The following is a 19,216-nucleotide window of genomic DNA, read 5'->3' on the forward strand; positions in this document are numbered from 1 at the left end:
ATCTCGTGGTCCGTGAGTTCGAGCCCCGCGTCAGGCTCTGGGCTGATGGCTCAGAGCCTGGAGCCTGTTTCCGATTCTGTGTCTCCCTCTCTCTCTGCCCCTCCCCCGTTCATGCTCTGTCTCTCTCTGTCCCAAAAATAAATAAAAAAAACGTTGAAAAAAAAAATTTAAAACAGCGCGGTCTCCTTTACGTGTATGATTCTGCTTTTGATTAAAAGTTTGTGTTTTCCTCACATGGCAGATTTGAAATTCTATGAGAATGTAGCAGGAGATAGACGTATGTTCTAAAGGTAGAATAGGTAACCTTAACAATATCCGTTAATAAATTTTAATTTCAGGCACTTGAAAGATGGAATACCTAGGCAAACAGCAGTTTGTTTGGGGATCAGATTCGCGAGCTTTTAAAGTTTATTGGATTTTTGTGTTTGGCTTATGGATTCGTTTTCCCTCTGGTGTTCTACAATGTTATTGGGGGGTGCTCACATTGTGTGTTACTCTAGCACATGAGTTCTCAAAATCTGACCTCCCTCGGTCTTTGGGAGCTTCTGCTATGTTGCCCAGCTCATCTCATTGGCTTCTTTCCCTTTTGTGTTGTGCTTTGAGTCTCAAGGTTAGTTCTTGTGGGAGGCAAAGAAGAGGAAAGAATTGAGGAACCTTGGCCTTCCTGCCGCTCTGCTTCCTGGAGAACCCCCTCCCCCACCCAGCGTCTTTACCACTGAGTTTCTGCTCCCCTGTCCATCCCCTCCTCTAAACTGGGAGAGACAGGAGGTCATGGGTTGAAGTCCAGAAAGCCTCAATAGTCCTTTTCCTGTTTGATTTTCCTCTTGATCTCTTGTCTACTTGCCTGTAGGTATTTATGGCAACAGTGCTCATAATGGAAATATAAAAAGTCCAACCGAACCTATGTGCGTGCTGAAAATCCTAACCTTTAAACTTGCACAATTCTTAATCCCAAGAAGCATTGATTTCTGGATGTTTGGCACTGCTTTATATTCCTAAGGGATAGTTCGCATCCATCTCAACTCCTCAATTTCTTTCTCAACTGTATTCTTACAAACGTCCTATTTTTAAAATTACTCCTCTGAAGCATATTCCAGACAGGACCACACTAATTTTTAATATGTACTTGGTGAATAGCTGAATTTGAAAATAACCATTTAATTCCATTCTTTGTGTCCTTAGGGCATCTTGCTGTTCTTTTACTTAGAAAATTCTAACCCCTTGGTACTATTCAACTTTGATCAGAATGAGTTTTCTACTGACGTAGGAAGAAATAGCTTTGTCACCATCGTTGAAAAGATGGATTCTGTTGGGAAAGGTAAAGTATGTCTTAGTGATCTTGTTCTCAGCACGATATGAGAAACAGATTCACATCCAGTGTCATCATCTGGTGCAGAATTTATCATCTAGAAGCCAAGAGAGAAGCATGTCACATTTAATCAGTACTCTGCTCGACTCTTACTTAGAGTTCTTTGAAAACAGACTCACTTAGAGGAAATGATATTGTTTTCCCAGACACTGAATTTATATTAAAAAAATAAGCTTCTTTTTTCTTGGGGATTTTGTCTTTAGTTTTCCCTTGCCACTTTTACATCATTCCCCTAAGAAGGTGCTTTAACGACTGTGCTTCTTAGAGCAGCACAGCATAATTAGGCAATTGCCCTTGTGTCTGGAGTCCACGGGTGGGAGGGGGGGAAGGTGACAGAATTGTGCAATGGGCTCATTATAAAACAGTGCAAAATAAAAACCTGAACTTACCAGTTAAAGGAAAGCTGAAAATGTGCTGTAAAATATTAAGGCATAAAAGATGAAAGTAAAAATCATCTTCAGTAGAATGGCTTGGATAGTCAGTTGGGATCAGGAGTAATTGGTTAATTGAAAAGATAAGTTAATGAAAAAAGCAATAAAACAGGGCAATTATTAAAAATGATACACATGTGCCTTCCACATTTCACTTTATGTTAATGCTCATTCACCAGTACTTTGACCCCCATGGGGTTTCTTTGATTGTGGTTTGAACTGATTTGAGTTCTTGTAGAAATCACACCCATGATCTCTGATTTCTAATTTTGGTGTCTTTAAGTGGAGCAGAACTTGAAGGATGTAAGCAATCTGAGTGCAGAATCTTTCTTGATTTTCATGACATTTTCTTCCAATCTTTTATGGTACAAGAACACCCATATTCAAAGGAGTATTTTTAGCCATTTGCCTTTATCAAGTTTTTTCAAATCATTCAATCTATTTTTTTTTCACAGAAATAGCAACTCTCTCTTTTGCAATTATGCTTGTGATTTCAAAAATAATTAAATTACATAATTAGAATAACAAGGCCAACTTGCATAAATAAAACGGGGGGCCTGTATGGGGGGGAGCAGATATCCATTGCATGGGCAGTCTGTGAGGGCATCCCGGCTGCAGGGCAGTTTCCCATGGCTCCCATCACATTCCTCTGTAAAGCAGAAGAAATACAAAAATAGTTGCTTACTTGAATTATTCCGATCCACAGATATCAGTTGAATTGAAGGAGAGACTTTTTTATTTTTAAGAAAACTTTTATTTCAGAATAGTTTTAGATTTACAGAAGAGTCACAAAGATAATACAGGGGGTTCCCCATACCCTCGTTTTCCCTATTAGAATCTTATCAGTGTGGTACCTTTGTGACAATTAATTAATACTGATACATTATTATTAATACAAGTCTGTATTTTATTAGGATATTATTAGTTTTTACCTATGGCTCTTTTTCTGTAATTGGATCCCATCCAGGATACCACATCGCATTTGCTAATCATGTCCCCTCAGACTTGTCTACACTGGGGCAGTTTGGGAAACTTTCCTCATTTTTGATAGCCTTGACAGTTTTGAGGGACACTGGTCAAATGTTTTGTAGCGTGTTCCTTAATTTGGGTTTATCTGACATTTTCCTCATGTTTAGCCTAGGATTATGGGTTTTGGGGAGGAAGGTTTCAGATGTAAGGTGTCATTTTCATCACATCGTATGCAGGGTACCTATCAATACTTACCAATATGAAGTAATGCTGTCAATGTTGACCTTCATCACCTGGCCCAGTTAGTAGTCAGACTTCTCCCCATTGCGTCTGGTGATTGTTATACTCAGATGGTTTACCATATTGAAATGGGAATATGTGCAGTAGTTAAGTTCTTTCATCCATGTTCTCCTCATGATAGAATTAGACAGTTTGGCCTCTTGATGAGGATTTTGTGACTAGCCAAAGAAATACACTTAATGTCAGCACTCCTGACATCTCAGCACTCCTACTGAATTCCCATTTTGCTGTCTTGTTTTACATTTCTTGAGCTTTAGTATTAGTATCTGACTGAAGGAAACACAGGCTCCAAGGCTGTTTTTGGCAGTGGTTTGGAAGGAAAATGGCGTGCCACGGTCACACACTTGTGCTTCTGCAGTTGTATGCTTCAGGGTTCTAAGCTCGAGACTAAATTTACCATTCCTTTGTTCAGTTTTGTTTCATCCTGCGGTTAGAATTTATGGCAGTTAAACATTTTTCTGCTCTTGACTCCTTTTAGCAAAAATGTACTTGATAATCACCTTGCAGCATATCAGTGGATGACCAGGCCAACTAATCATTGACCTGGCAACTAATCACTGCCCTATTTGCAGACCAAATAATTCCAATATGGTGTAGGGAGATGGAAAGTAATTCCGGTATGGTGTAGGGAAAAGGTTTGTGCCATCAACCTAAGCCACAAACCACAATGGCTCATATCTCATACTTTGTAGAAGTCATACAAAACCTGAGAATAAATCTTTTAATAAGGAATCAGACTCTTACACTATGTCAATCTTTTGGAAACATTTTAATATAGAACACAAAGAGATCTCTAAAACCCAGAGACCATCTGTTGCCTTTGTGGGCCTGGAGATATCATGAGGATATTACACAGACTTCCTTTTACTGAAATTTTTGTGATAAGAATGTGAAAACATTTCATTTTAGAAATGACACTCATTTACCTTATTTACGCAATAATCTTTTCCTAACCCTCAGTAAAGAACAAAAAGCATAGTCCCAACAGTTTAAACTTAACACCTACGTTGTCTATAGGCAGATGAGGTCGAGGCCAATTCTTTGTAGGTTTTCTCTTCTATAACCCCAAAGGACTTTCTTTTTCAATCGCATCTTGGCTGAATATGGAACTCAATCATCTGTTGCCCCAATATCTACATCGTATAGACAGCCCCAGTGTGAACTTAACCTTAAACCGCTGAATGAGTGAATGGCTTACTGCCCAATCAGGCATTATTTTTCCGTTTCTACGTTGTTTTGGTTCTCTGCCCCTCACTAGGATATTTGCTTCTGCTGACGTGGTAGTGACACATCTGGGGAGAAATAGCATGCACTGTAAAAACATGTTACGAAGGGAAATCCTAAGGCCTGGGTTTTACAGATCCCTGTGGCACATCTAATTCTCTGCCCCTGGGCATGATCCTAACCTTTGACTCCCAGTTTCCTGCGAGAGGAGGAAAAGGCAGTTATAGCTGCCTTGCCCCTACCTTCAGAAAGGTGGTTCCAGGATCCAGTGCATGGTAATCGTGCGAACGGGTTATAAGCCACGCTGGGCTGGACAGTCAAAGGAAAAGAATGAATGAAGTCTGCATAGGGGTGAGGAAAGCCTACAGGAATCCTTCCTACCTATACCATGACTAGTTATCCCAGTGCAGTATGTGGTGAAGATTTATGCTATGAAAACAATGAATCAGAAGGACAGATTGAATTAGTTGATACTCTCAAGGACATCTCCAGGCCCAAAGCTTAGATGACAAATGCACTTTAGTGGCATCAGAGTCCCTGAGTAGTGTAATTAGTTGTTTAACAAAAGCCTGATGACAATAATCATGATGACTAGGAACGTACTATAGTAAACGAAAGTTGGAAAACATGATTTTTAGGATTCTTCCTTGTTTTAAAATTCTACAGATGGCCAACTTAAAATAATCGAACCAATGACCTAAACGGAAGTAATCTGTAGACCCATGGGGAAGAAACAAATAAAAAATGATATATTAAAATACTTTTAATAATATGTATTCACATTAAAAAAAATTCCACTTTCAAGATGGGAATAGGAGCACAGAGCTCCCTATGCACGAGATGCAGTCCTAAGAGCCCCCCTAACTCATCAGTCCTCACCGAAGCCTTACGAAGACAAGGGGACTGAGGCACAGAGGGAGGAAGTAACTACACTGAATAAAACAACTGGTTTGGGGAGCCAGCACTTGGACAAAGGTAGTCGATATAATAAATATGAAACAAAAATTAATTTGGGAAGATGTCACTAATTGACGCAAGGAACAGAAGTAGCCGAACAATTAGAAAAACACTGGAAATAAAGAGAGGAACGGCTAACATGGTAACTATCCAAATGTCCAAACACAAATGAGAAAGTACAAGACAAGGGGACACCATGGTGTTCAAGGGATGTCTTTGAAATTAATATTTGGAATGTACTTGTTTTTAAAGTTGCTATTAGATAATTCATAGCCAATATTTAGGCATTTTTTAGATAAGGCAGTTCTAATAGTTACCCAAATTGTATTCAGGAATAGGTAGGGTTTTTTGCTGTTTTTGTTTGTTTTTTAAATCTGCCTCTGAAGAAAGACCAGTTGAAAACAAAAATTAAGCAGTGGAGAAAAGGGCTGCTATTTTAAGAAAATCAGTTATTAAAAATTAATAGGAAATGTATTTGATTATATTAAGTAGATATGCTTTCTCATTGACTTCAGTAATTTTTTTTAAGTTTAGTGTGTGTGTGTGTGTGTGTGTGTGTGTGTGTGTGTGTGTGAGAGAGAGAGAGAGAGACAGAGAGAGAGAGAGACAGACAGAGAGAGAGGAGAATGAGCAGTGGAGTGTCAGAGAGGGAGGAAGAGGATCCCAAACAGGGGCTTGAACCCACAAACCGTGAGATCATGACCTGAGCCAAAATCAAGAGTCAGATGCCTAACTGACTGAGCCACCCAGGCGCCCCTGACTTTAGCACTTGAATTGTACCAGATCATTCATAAATGAATTCTACGGTTTTGACTAAAGAAACCACTGGTATTACAATTACGCAAAAATTGCTATGTTCCATTTGTTAACAATGTTTTTCTAGCATTTGTGGATGTTGACTGTTTATTTTTTTCAGATTTCAAGTTTCTACTTCTACCTCTGTCTCCTTGAATACTCACGAGAAATTGCTGTACCTATGACAGGTTGCATGATGTTTTTCCCCCCTCTGTGCACTCAATTTGTGTATTATTGTATCATATGACATTTTGAATCAAGTGCTGCTAGTACCAAGCTGCTCTCAGCAGCTGATGCCAAAAATATTCATTATAACCCTTCTCAGCATGCAAGTGAGGGCACTTCAAATCCCAGGGACGGAACTTCCAGCGATTGTGCTTTTCTTTCTTTTGCATATTGTACAGCAAAAAGGATGCAAAACAAAATGAGGCTTGTTAGAAAAGAATGCCTTGGTAAAATATTGTAAAGCATGCAGTTCGTGGTTCATGAAAGTCACGTGAAATCCAGCAGCACATTATAGATACCACCCCAGAGGCCTTGTGCCCCTTCTCTTCTCTTGCCTCAAGTGGCATTTTTCTTCAGTGTTTGATTTCATTCACGTGCCAGCCATCTACACCCCTGGAAGTAAGCAGCCCCGGAGAATCATGATATGATACGGGAGTAAGATTCCCGGAGAATCATAATATGATACGCGCACGTACATTTGCTTCTGATCTGGCCCTTTATGGGAAGCCAGTCGGGATGAATTTAGTCCTTGCGGTAGTAACAAGGCGCATGGAAGGCATGGAAGGTTCCCTTCTCCAAAGAAGGACAATTAAAAAAAAACAAATTCGATAAGTAAGTTTTGTCATTTTCTAATATTAAGAGTGCTGAGCCTGCAAACATCAGCAAGTTTCTTATACGTTAATTCATTGTACAAAGTGAACGCCGAAGACTCAGTAGCCAGCTGACAGGATGCCAGAAAATGTCACAGCAGAGAAAAGGGAGCCTTCTGAAGTGGTTTTGAACACCTGACCTCCCACCTGCAGCGTCTTCTGGAGGAAGAAACATGGAGCCTGTTGACAGGGGTTTGTGGATGGAAAAGTGGGGTTGGCAGGGGACAGCAATGTGTGGATTCTTTTCCTATTGCCTGAAAAACTGCCTCTCTTATTTGCTGACCCCGGAAAGACCATGAGCAAAGGGCTGGCCCTGGGCAAAGGTCATTTTCATCTCAGCCTGATGGGTACATTCCATGTGCCGCTGATGTGTGTGACTCCTGCTCAAAGCGCTGTGAGCTCAATCTCCCAGAGAGGGCCAAAGTCACACGTGTCCTCCAAAGAAACCAGATCCATTGCTGTGGCCTGCTGTGTTCCTAAGAGATGCCAGAACCACACTGGGTTTTCACTGTGGTCTTGCACTCTACCTGCCCTGCCATTCATTGTATGGGCTGACGCTATGCTTTAAAAAATGTGTTCTTATAGAGATGTTTCTTATCCTGCTGAGTCTCAAGCCACTGCTGTAGCTACAGTGATCTCTTCTATCTGGTGTATGTTTTGCTAACTTTTTTTTAATGTTTATTTATTTTTGAGAGGGAGAGACAAAGTGTGAGTTGAGGAGGGACAGAGAAAGAGAAGGAGACCCAGAATGCGAAACAGGATCCAGGCTCCGAGCCGTCAGCACAGAGCCTGATGCAGGGCTCGAGCTCAGGAACAGCGAGATCATGACCTGAGCCGAAGTCTCAACCAGCTGAGCCACCCAGGAGCCCCCGTTTTGCTAACTTTTGTCTTGGAAATCACAAAGTCTGACCCACGCCTTAAAGGAAAAGCTCAGAATTCTTGTCTATTGAGTACTTAGCATGTAGTTGACACTGTAGTGAATACTCTATATATGAAAACCCAGAACAAGCTGACGTGCTAATCCTTAAAAAAAAATAGTAATATGATCTTACCTGTGGAAGTGGTTTAGGATACTGATCTCACATTTTCCTGTTACATTTGAAATTCTGGAAGATAATAGGGTGAAAGATTTACCCTCGAGAAGAATAATATGTTTGAATCTTCTGCTTTGAAAACACATAGAAATTTCCATATTTATTTTGCTCTGGAGCATATAGTAGGAAATGTTTGGCAGGTAAAATTTGACTTCTTTTAAACTCCCTTAGTTGTTGTCAGTTAATTTGAACTCATGGAAAACAGACCTTTTATTAACAACAGCACAGCCCCACAAAATGTAGAGCCATTAGTGAAATATCATCAAGCCATTTTCAAAACCTATCCATGAATCTCTGGTGTGACAAAAGGCTTAAAAAAACCAGGAAGGCTAGTTTAGTATTGAGCACTGATTCATGTGAACTCATGAGACGCAAGCCCAAAGAACAAGTTTTACACCAGGTATGGCCAGCTGGTCAGTCTGCAGTGGGTGGGATTGGGTGACCCGGGGTCACAAGCCAGGCTGGCTCCAAATCAGATAACCGTAGAGTCAGCATTAATGTGCTGAGTCATTGCAGCGACTCTGAAGCATTTCTCTCCTCTTTCAAGTGCTTCCAGGTTGTGGCCAGAAAAGCCCGAGTGGACAGCAGGAGGGGTGGCCGATCATGGTGGTCAGAACGAGAGTGAGGGGGCAGACACCTGCTTGGGAACGTGAATCCTTCCAGGCGCACTGTAGCCATCGGCTTCTGAGTGCTATCTTTTTTTGCAGCCTCATTCTTAGGATCCCACTATATTCACATCATATTCTTGAAATTTTGGCCTCAGTTTCTCCAGCGTAGCTTAATGTCATGTGCAGCCCCTTAGCTTGTGGTTGATAATTAACTTGTGTTAGAAAGTTTTATTTATCAATCCATCTATTTTAATTTATATTTATATATTTTGGTGAACAGATAACAGATGCTTGAGACAGGGAAGTAATAAACTCCACTAGGTTTCTCTTAGCAACACCATGCAAACTTCCCCACTTTGCTTCTCCCAGACCTTCTGGGACACAGTGGAACACAGAAGAACTTGCTAGCATATTCAGAAGGTTCAGAAGGTTTCTCTGCTATGAAGAAAAGATCAAGCCCAGTGTATAAAATGCCCTGAAATTTATAAATTTCAAAAGAAGAAAAATGCCTAGTTTACCTTTTAAATGATAGTTCACATAAGAATGTAGGGAATTCATAAGGCTATTTTGAGTTAGTGAGTCGGTAAGTACTTTCCCATAGTTTGTAGCCAAAAAGTTAGAGAATCTGTATCAATCACCTTTTTTAGCAAGAGCATATGTTTTTCTGCTTTTAGAATCAGACCCAAGAAAACATGCAGCTTACTAAAAAATAATACTGTTCAATTTCAACCCTCTCTTTGTTTTGATTTTTAAAAATGTTTATGTAAGGGGTGCCTGGGTGGCTTGGTCGGTTAAGCGTCTGACTTCAGCTCAGGTCCTAGTCTCGCGGTCCATGAGTTTGAACCCCATGTCGGGCTCTGTGCTGACAGCTCAGAGCCTGGAGCCTGAGATTCTGTGTCTCCCTCTCTCTCTGCCCCTCCTCTGCTCATGCTCCACATCTCTCTCTCTCTCTCTCTCCAAAAAAAAAAAAAAAGTTAAAAATTTTTTTCCTGTGAGCACTTGCTTCTGCAGCACATTTACTAAAATTGTAACAATTTGAGAAGATTAGCATGGCCCAAGGATGACAGGCAAAATTTTTATGTGAAAGCGATACAGAGTAGAAAAGAATGATGTTGTTTTCTAGAATGTTATTGGTTAGATGACTTCTATTTGATTTCTGCAACAGTATACGTTCCACTAAAGGACAATTACCAACTATATAGGTCTGGATTGGCCCACCGAGCAGTACTCACTGGCAGGGTGGCTTTCTGCCACTGCTAGGTTGTCTCTAGGGCTGGTGACAACTGTGTAGGGTAGAGCAATGATGTGATTTAAAGGGAGGATGGGGAGGGACAAGGCAGTGAAACTGCTAGGGAAGGGTGACGTGGCCTTGGACCTAGCTCAAGGTTGTCCCCTATCACTCACTCCAGACGTAAGTTCACGACCACAGCCAAGACTTGCGTATGCAGAGAAACACGGTGCTGTGTTCGGGTTGGATTCAGGGACAGCACTAGAATTTAATGGGAAAATTGGTAGCTGGCACAAAACCAAAGTTGATTGGGTCCAGAGAGCCAAAGATGAGCTGTTGCTCTGGACCTCAGGGCTGGGGACTCCTGCGTCCAGAGGCTGGGCTGGTAGGGGAGCAGGTGTGGTGGTGTTAGTACCATGCCATGGGGATGACCTTGGCACTTACGGGCACTGCAACGGGAAAAGAGAACTGCCAAATTCAGACTATAGGGAAAAATGTCCAAGGGGACACACTTATAAAAATGAGAAGACACCACCCATTCACATATATGAAATGAAAGAAATATATTTTACTCCATCAATAAGCAAAAAGTGGTCGCTACAGTGTGAGGAGGTGACTATTTACAAGTTAGATAATACTTTTCTTCTGAGGGTTTTGAAGTACTTTTGATTCTCTAAATGTTATTGTGGGGGGGGGGCGGGGTGCCTGGGTGGCTCAATCAGTTAACTGCTGACTCTTGATTTCAGCTTAGGTCATGATCTCTTAGTTTGTGAGCTCAAGCCCCGTGTTGGGCTGACAGTGCAGGGCGTGCTTGGGATTCTCTCTCTCCCTCTTTCTGCTCCTCCCTCACTCTGTCTCTCTCTCAAAATAAATAAGTAAACTTTAAAAAATGTTATTATGGTGTAGTAAAAAAAAAGGAAGTAGGGGTGTCTGGGTGGCTCAGTCGGTTAAGCCACCGACTTCGGCTCAGGTCATGATCTCACAGTCTGTGAGTTCGAGCCCCACGTCAGGCTCTGTGCTGACATCTCAGAGCCTGGAGCCTGCTTTGGATTCTGTGTCTCCCTCTCTTTCTGCCCCTCCCCTGCTCATGCTCTGTCTCTCTCTCTCTGTCAAAAATAAATAAAAAAAAAAACATTAAAAAAAATCTTATATAAAAAAGGAAGTAAATATCTTCGTCTGCATTTAGAATTAATACAAAACTGAATCAGTGTGAATTCAGCTTTGGACTTCGAATCGGTTTTCCTCTTAATTACTGAGAATATGAAGATACGTGAGACTATCACTGTCCTATTTATGGCAGATTGTTTTCGTGAGTTTGCAACACGCTATATTTTGCAGGCTAACATGAACACAGACTACTTTCTCAGTTTTTCATGATTGTGATTGAAGGAAATTAAAAAGCTAGATAAAACAAAATTATTATTTCAAAGTGGTATGGAAAAAAAATAAAATGCCGAGGTAATGTACTAGAGCCTTTGAATTTTTAGATTCGTAGACAGATTCAACTTGAAAGAGTACTTTATCCTTTGAGGCAAATGTTTTTTTATCATCCATCCTCAAAAGAAAGATTTTGGTTCATTTGTGTAACTTCAAAAGATTCTCCCTTATTCACTGATCAAACAATTACTGAGTGCTACAGTGTGCCAGGCACTGTGCCTGATGCTTGGCATAGAGGATGATTAAAGAGAGTTTCAAGCATGCTTGAGCAGTGGAAAGACAGAGGGGTAAAAAGTGGAACTTCTAGCAACCAAAGAATTATTCTCTCAGAGATAAAATTTTTTGAGGAGGGTGAGTGGTCTAATGGGGGAAGTAAAAAGACTAATATTTTATGCATAGTAACAATAATTTTAGAAGTGTCTCATTTTTAAAATCCTATTTGGTGTATTTTTGTGTCATCTTGTCCGTTTGTATTAAAAAGTAAGAGCATTCTTAAAATTAAGCGTTCAGTATTAGACATGTGATCAACTGAGATCTTTTCTCATTATAGAGATATAAATTGTTATGTGACCTGCCCTATAGTTCTGGTCTGAAATTTAAATAAATAAAGTAAAAAAGTATTTGAGGGGGAGAAGAATAAAAAGGACATGGCATCAGTAGAGATGTTTTCACAAAGAATTACCAAAAAAGGTACATGTCTACCTTTAAAGGTACATGTCTACCTTTTAAACAGTTCCTATGGAACAGATTTGCTCATTGTGATTATATCCCAAATAATGTCATATGATAAGGTGGCTTGGATATCTAGGCTGCAATGACATTTAACTTCACAGTCTCAGTGTAATGCCAGAAAGAATACATGCAAACATGCAGCATACATATGGAACGTTTTCAAAAAGGTCAAAGCAAACCCAGAATATATTGATGCAAAGGGACTTGGTAGCCTTGAGTTACAAGCCTTCTTTCTAATTGCTATCACCATGAAAACTCAAATTTATGAACTGTTGTCAGCCATGTGTCAGAGACAGAGAAGACCAACTAGGACCAAAACATATGCCGTGTGTCCTCCCTGGCGTGAAAGAAGGAAGAAAGTGTTTGCCTTCTTTAGAAATGAATCCCTGGGGTAGTGTTTGTAGCATGGGTTCTGTGCAATTAAACAAAGCAGTTGAGGCACTTCATATTGTTAACTGTTATTCACTTAAAATAACACATACTAGATTGTAATAATAGTATTTGTTGTTAATTCCACAATTTCTGACTCGACAGCGAAGGAATTAATCAATTAAGATTTATGGGGCACTTTTTGTGGACCACACATGAACGGGTTTATGGAAGAAGCAGGGTAACACATAAATTATGCTTTCCATTGATATGTTCATTTAACAAATGCCCATTAGGCATTTTGTACAAGCTGTCCACACTAATGAGCATTATGAGTCAGTCATAGAGGTAAGTAATCCTAAATGGTCTTTGGCCACAGAGATTTGCCAGGCGAGATGCTCATGCAGAAAAACAAAACATTTCAATGAAATACATGACTGTGTGCAATATGCAGATAATAAATATTGTGGCTATTTCCTCCTTTAAAAGGAAAAGAGGGATTTTATGGAAGAAGAGTAACTTGATCAGATTCTGTGTGATGGGGATCCTTTGAGGAGTAGGGAATTTCTTTCAAGGTGGACAGATGAGCAATAGTGGAGAAAATGGAACAGCTCATTCTTAAAATTGAGGGGAGGAAATGCTCATCATGCAGTCAGAAGAGAGGATATAGACATGTTTGGTTAGGAGATACACAGTGATTGTCTAGGATCCTTAGCCCCTTAAAGTAAAACATCCCCAAGTGAGTTTACTAAATACCATCTATAAGGTTGGAGCCTGCCCTAAACAATGAGACCAATTTTGCCCTCAGTCAGAGAATGTTCTAAGAATCTTTAAGCCATGGCTCAGAGACATACAGTCTAGTTTTTTTTTTTTTTGTTTGTTTTTTGTTTTCCTTCTGCTGCTGCTTTGCTGTTGAACCCTGGTCCATGAAGCATTCCCTCTCCTTGATCCTTCAACCGACTCCCTACCTTGGATCATGGTTCTGCAACTACCATTGTTTGCTTTGAAGCCTCTACCTTGGCTTCATGCCCTGAGTTACTGGCTGTTGTAACTCTGGGCAAATTACTTACCCTCTCTGTGCTTCCATTTTATCATTTGTAAATGGGAATAACAATAGTTCCTACCTCATTGGGAGTTGTAAGTGTTAAGAACATATAGAACAGTGCCTGGAACTTACTAAGCACTATGAAAGTACAAAAAATTATCAAAGTATTATTTTGGCTTATGTATGTATGTACGTATGTTTATTTTATTTAGAGAGAGAGAGAGAGAGGGGGGGGGCCAGAGAGAGAGGGAGAGAAAGAATCCCAAGCAGCTTCCATGTTGTCAGTACAGAGCCTGCTATGGGGCTGAAACTCATGAACCATGAGATTATGACCTGAGCAGAAACCAAGAGTTGATGCTTAACTGACTGAGCCACCCAGGCGCCCCTTGGCTGGTTTATAAGGTTCTGGCTTATCTATTCCCTGACTAAACACAGGCCTAAAAGAGTGGAGAGTTTATGAAGAAGATCCTTAGAAATGTTGGAATATAGTGTACTCTCAGTCTAATAACAAAATAGAGAAAAATTCCGTGCAAAGATGGTGCGATATGAATTCTTTGTGTAACTTTCCAAGTTACTCAGAAACCAAGCTTATTATTGATCTGATAAAAATATGAACAAGCATTTATCACACCAATCATTAGCTCACCCTGCTTCTGGAAATACACATGTGTAAAGAATTCCAACAAAAGTTACTTTTCTAGATTTTTTATCATCTCTAGAAAAACAGCTACCATGAATGTATTTCATATAACACACACATGCACAATCTGGAAATTCTTCTTAATGAAGTAGTGAAATAGCCCTTGAAGCAACATTCACAACCAAAAGAATGGTTTTATTCTGTGTACCAAGAACATTCATCAAATCACTAAAGAGACTATTACAGGGCTATGAATATTATTCTTTGCTCTATGAAAAATTTTATCTGACATCAGGAGGATACAAGTTTGTAGCTGTCATTTCTTCTTTTTTTAATATTAATTTTTTTAGTGTTTATTTATTTTTGAGAGAGAGACACACAGAGTGTGAGCGGGGGGAGGGACAGAAAGAAGCGAGACACATATTCCGAAGCAGGCTCCAGGCTCTGAGCTGACAGCAGAGAGCCCGATGCAGGGCTCGAGCTCACTGACTGTAAGATCATGACCTGAGCTGCAGTCGGACGCTCAACCAGGTGAACCACCCAGGTGCCCCTGTAGCTGTCATTTCTAAATGAATAAACAAGTCCAATTATATGGTTGTCCAGAATTTATTCTTTCTTTTTTCTTTCTTTTATGCCTTTGGTGACTCTCCTTTGCCTTGTTAAAATTTATTTATTTTTGAGAGAGACAGAGAGAGAGAGAGAGAGCACACAAACAGGGGAGAAGTAGAGACAGGGAGACAGAGAATCCCAAGCAGGCTCTGTGTGGTCAGTACTCATCCCAACAAGTGCCCTGTTTAATGCCCATCACCCATTTAGCCCATCCCCCACCTACATCCCCTCCAGCAACCCTCAGTTTGTTCTCTGTATTTAAGAGTCTCTTTGGTTTGCCTCCCTCTCTGTTTTTATCTTATTTTTCCTTCCCTTCCCCTATGTTCATCTGGTTTTTTTTTTATTATGAATATCATTTTAAAAATGGAGCACCTCATGAGGACTTGTGTATGTAGAATGCATTTTGAGAACTGCAATTTTAGGAACCACAACTTTGGGAAGCTCTTAGTGGCTGAGCTTAAGATAAATGTTGAGGGTAGTACATTGAGAGTAGAGTGGGTATGAGGAAGTTTTGGTCTACAGAGCCATTCTATTAAACATATTGTTAGGACGCACCAAATGTAGTGGAGATAAAGATATATTTTTCTAGAAGGAAAGGGAAATCAATTATTGTTACAGTTGCTCAGTTAATTATGATTTTATAATTAAGATAGATGAAATAATTTCTAAATAAGACATGGTCCTACAATCCAGAAATTGCACTACTAGGTATTTACTCAAAGAATACAAAAATACTAATTCAAAGGTACGCTTGCACCCCCATGTTTGTAAGAGCATTATCTACAATAGCTGAACTATGGAAACAGCCCAAATGTCCATCAACTGATGAATGGATAAAGAAGATGTGGTATATATACACAATGGAATGTTACTCAGCCATAAAAAAGAATAAAATCTTGCCATTTGCAAAGACCTGGATGGAGCTAGAGTATAGTATGCTAAGCAAAATAAGTCAGTCAGAGAAAGACAAATACTATATGATTTCACTCATATGTGAAATTTAAGAAACAAAACAAATGAGAAAAAGGGGGGAGAGGGAAGGAGAGAAACCAAGAAACAGACTCCTAACTATAAAAAAGGAACTGGACTTGGCTAGCCAGCCCCCATAACTGCATAAGTTACCAGAAGGGAGGGGGTGAGGGGAGGGGTTACATGGGTGATAAGGATTACGGAGAGCACTTGTGATGAGCGCCAGGGGGTGTTGACATGCTGAATCACTATATTGTACACCTGAAACTAATATTACATTGTACGTTAACTAAATGGAATTTAAATGCAAATTTAAAAAACAGAGGTGGCTCAGATGGTTGCTTAAGTGATGACTTATAATGAGATAGGGACAAGTGGGGCAGCAAGATTGGAATCTCTGGCATCTTCTTAATTCACATATGGGTGGAATTTATCCATTATTATATGGCTAGTGGAAGATACTGTTTTTACCTTGCAAATATCTGATTTTGTTTCCTTGGTATAGCTGTGAGATGCACCTGGTTGGAGGAAGGCTAAATCCTGGCAGGGTGCCCCTTGTTGTCTCCATTGGTCCAGACATGGAGATACTGAGTTATCTGATGAGATACCTAGAGGGACCTGTGCAACATGCTTTTGGGAAGTAGAGATTGGAAGTAGAGGTTAGGATCTGGGAGAGATGAGATATCTGGAGAGGTATTCAGTGACAGGTGAAGCATGGCATGCATATGGAGTAAGCAAACAGAATGCAGGACCGGATCTGGAAACACAAAGCATTTCAGATACTTGTGGAGGAAGAAGAACTACATAATGATGGAGAAGTTAGGATCAGAGTAATAATGGGATGCATAGCGAAAACAAAGTCAAGGATTCCCAGCTGGGGTGACTAGTTTAATGACAGCGCTACTGTTAATATTCTGGGACTAAGGGAACAAGGAAAGGGATGGGGACAAAGGACAGATTGTAAGTGCATAATTAGGAGGTTGTTGGTGAGCATGGTGGAGTAGGTCAGAGGAATGGCGGAGGGGGTGAGGATTTGGTTGCTTTGCTTTGAAGGATGGATAACTGTGAAGAGAGAGATGAGGTGAGGCCAGAAATGCTATACTGTGTGTGTGACACATGCATACTTCGCTGGGCTGTTGAGTCGGGTTTTCAGAGAGGGAGCCACCCTTCAGTGGCCATTTCTAATTCCATACAAGTGTTCAAGAAACAGTGGAGGCACCATGGGCCACACTTACTGCCTTCTGAGCACACTCAGAGCCTGCATCCAGGAAGTTCAGTTTTGACACCACTCTGTTCATAGCTTATAGAAAGAATGCCTTACTTTTCACCAAAACAGTGACTTAAGTTCATTTAGAATGCATATAAAATGATTTTATAATAAGTCATACTCTTGAAAGCTCAAGCATCTGGAAAAAAATACAAGGCTGCAACAGAAATAGATGAAGTCTAAATTCATTTCCCCAAGTCCCTTGGAAAGTGCCTCTTTGTCCTGTTCTTTTTATGCTTGTCAACTGGAGAGTGCTTCTTCTCATTCATGTAGACTTTATGTTAGGTCCCTTTGAAGTTTACAGAAAGTTGACTTAAACTCCCAACTCCCCCCAGTGTCTCTTATTTCCTAGGGGCTCATGTTCTCATGTTCACCCTAGATGTGTTTTCATATTTCCGCTGAGTTCTCCATCTGATTTTTATCTCAGTCACTGGAGCTTCTTCCTTTTCTGTCACTCGCATGCTCAGAAGTGAAACCAAAACCACCATTCAAACGAGACATTGGTGTGTATGACAGCTTTACTGAAGGTTCGCAGTGATGAAGGCGGTTTATGTTGCAGAACCAAACTCTGACTTAGTGAATAACTCAATGCCCTGACTTCCTTGTCACTTGGAGTTTTGTTTTTTTTTTTTTACCCACTTTTTTCTGCATGATCAAACCTTTCTGTCCTGCTGCTGTCCACCGTCCCCTCCACTCTTCCAGATGCCTCGCCCACTCTCCTCCCTAGATGCCTCCTTCACCCCCCCAGATTCTGTTAACGTCTCATGGAGCAGTCTTGGATTTGCTGTCTTCACATAGAGCATTCCCTCAGGTCATTCCTCCCTGCTTAAAGCAGTCTATCCAGGTATTTTCTTAAAGACAGTTCTCTCCCTTAGGGGAGCTCTGGTGCCGGCTGTTAAAAATGATGTTTTTTTCAACCGGCTACATAATTTTTTAAAGATAAATATGTTATTTATTCTTCAGAGGCTGACATGCCTGGAGACTGCTGAAATCATTGCCTATTTTTCCTGCAGCATGTGGCCTAAGGAGGGACTATTATTTGAACAGACTGAATGAAGGAAATAACAATTATTTAATACATATACAGCTGCAGCCACAATAGACTCAAATGATGCTTGTAATGGGTATTTACCATGTAGAGAGCTTCCTCCCTGATATGTTAGGTCACGCACCCAATACAGTTTTAGGCCTGGTCCCTGAGCATCACGTCCTGAGTCCATCTGTTTCCAGTAAGATGTAAACTCTGTAAACAGTGTAACATTTGGGAGCAGACTCTGAAGGCATACTGTGTATTCACTGGGAGAAGGAGAAGGGGTGCTTGCATATTCTTCGGGGGCGGGGCTAAGGACATTTCAAATGGAGTTCCTGAAGGATTTATTCTCAAGGAGACAGTACTTGTTATGTTATAAAAGCTTAGACTTTAAACTGTATTGTTTAAAACTGGGTTTTATTTTTATTTGCTTTGTTTCAGGGAACAAGGCAGAAGATGAAAAAAAATATCATTTAGTATACATTAGCCACTGTGCCAGTGGTTTTATCTGTGGTGTTTGATTTCATCTTCACCATAGCGCCAAGGGAGAGGTTAACGGCCCTATTTTCAGATTAGAAATGTGGCATGTAGAGAGATAAGCATCTCCTCTATGGTTGTGTCTAGAAAAGGGTCAAGTTAGAATTCATCTCAGCTGCAACTTGCCAGGATAGTCCCAAATAAGGGAATCACAATGCTCCATTATTCACTTCTTGAACTTAAAACTTTATATTATAAACTTAAAACTTCTTGAACTATACTTTATAGTCTTTCTCTCATAAAAATATGAGACATTGTGGATTGTGATTCTGCAAGAGGAGAAGTAAGACAAATGTCAATTGTACTGAGAAAGAAGCTATTTTATTTTATTTTATTTTATTTTATTTTATTTTATTTTATTTATTTCATTTCATTTTATTTATTTTATTTTATTTTATTTTATTTTATTTTATTTTATTTTATTTTTATTTTTTATATGAAATTTATTGTCAAATTGGTTTCCATGCAACACCCCATGTTCATCCCAATAGGTGCCCTCCTCAATGCTCATCACCCACTTTCCCCTCCCCACCAACCCCCACGAACCCTCAGTTCTCAGTATTTAAGAGTCTCTTATGGTTTGCCTCCTTCCCTCTGTAACTTTTTTTTCCCCCCTTCCCCTCCCTGCTGGTCTTCTGTTGAGTTTCTCAGGATCCACATATAAGTGAAAACACATGGTATCTGTCTTTCTCTGCCTGACTTATTTCACTTAGCATAATACTCTCCAGTTC

The 19,216-nt window shown here is 40.1% G+C and overlaps 1 protein-coding gene and 1 pseudogene across 2 annotated transcripts in view; both read left to right on the plus strand.

The window, feature by feature from the left end:
* Positions 1–19,216, plus strand: part of FGF14 (fibroblast growth factor 14) — a 628,696-nt gene that overhangs the window by 109,787 nt on the left and 499,693 nt on the right. The window lies entirely within an intron of this gene.
* LOC112861856 (U6 spliceosomal RNA) lies at positions 9,622–9,717 on the plus strand (annotated as a pseudogene).

This window comes from Puma concolor, chromosome A1 (assembly GCF_028749965.1).
Source record: "Puma concolor isolate L17-30 chromosome A1, mPumCon1.1.hap2, whole genome shotgun sequence".
NCBI lineage: Eukaryota > Metazoa > Chordata > Mammalia > Carnivora > Felidae > Puma > Puma concolor.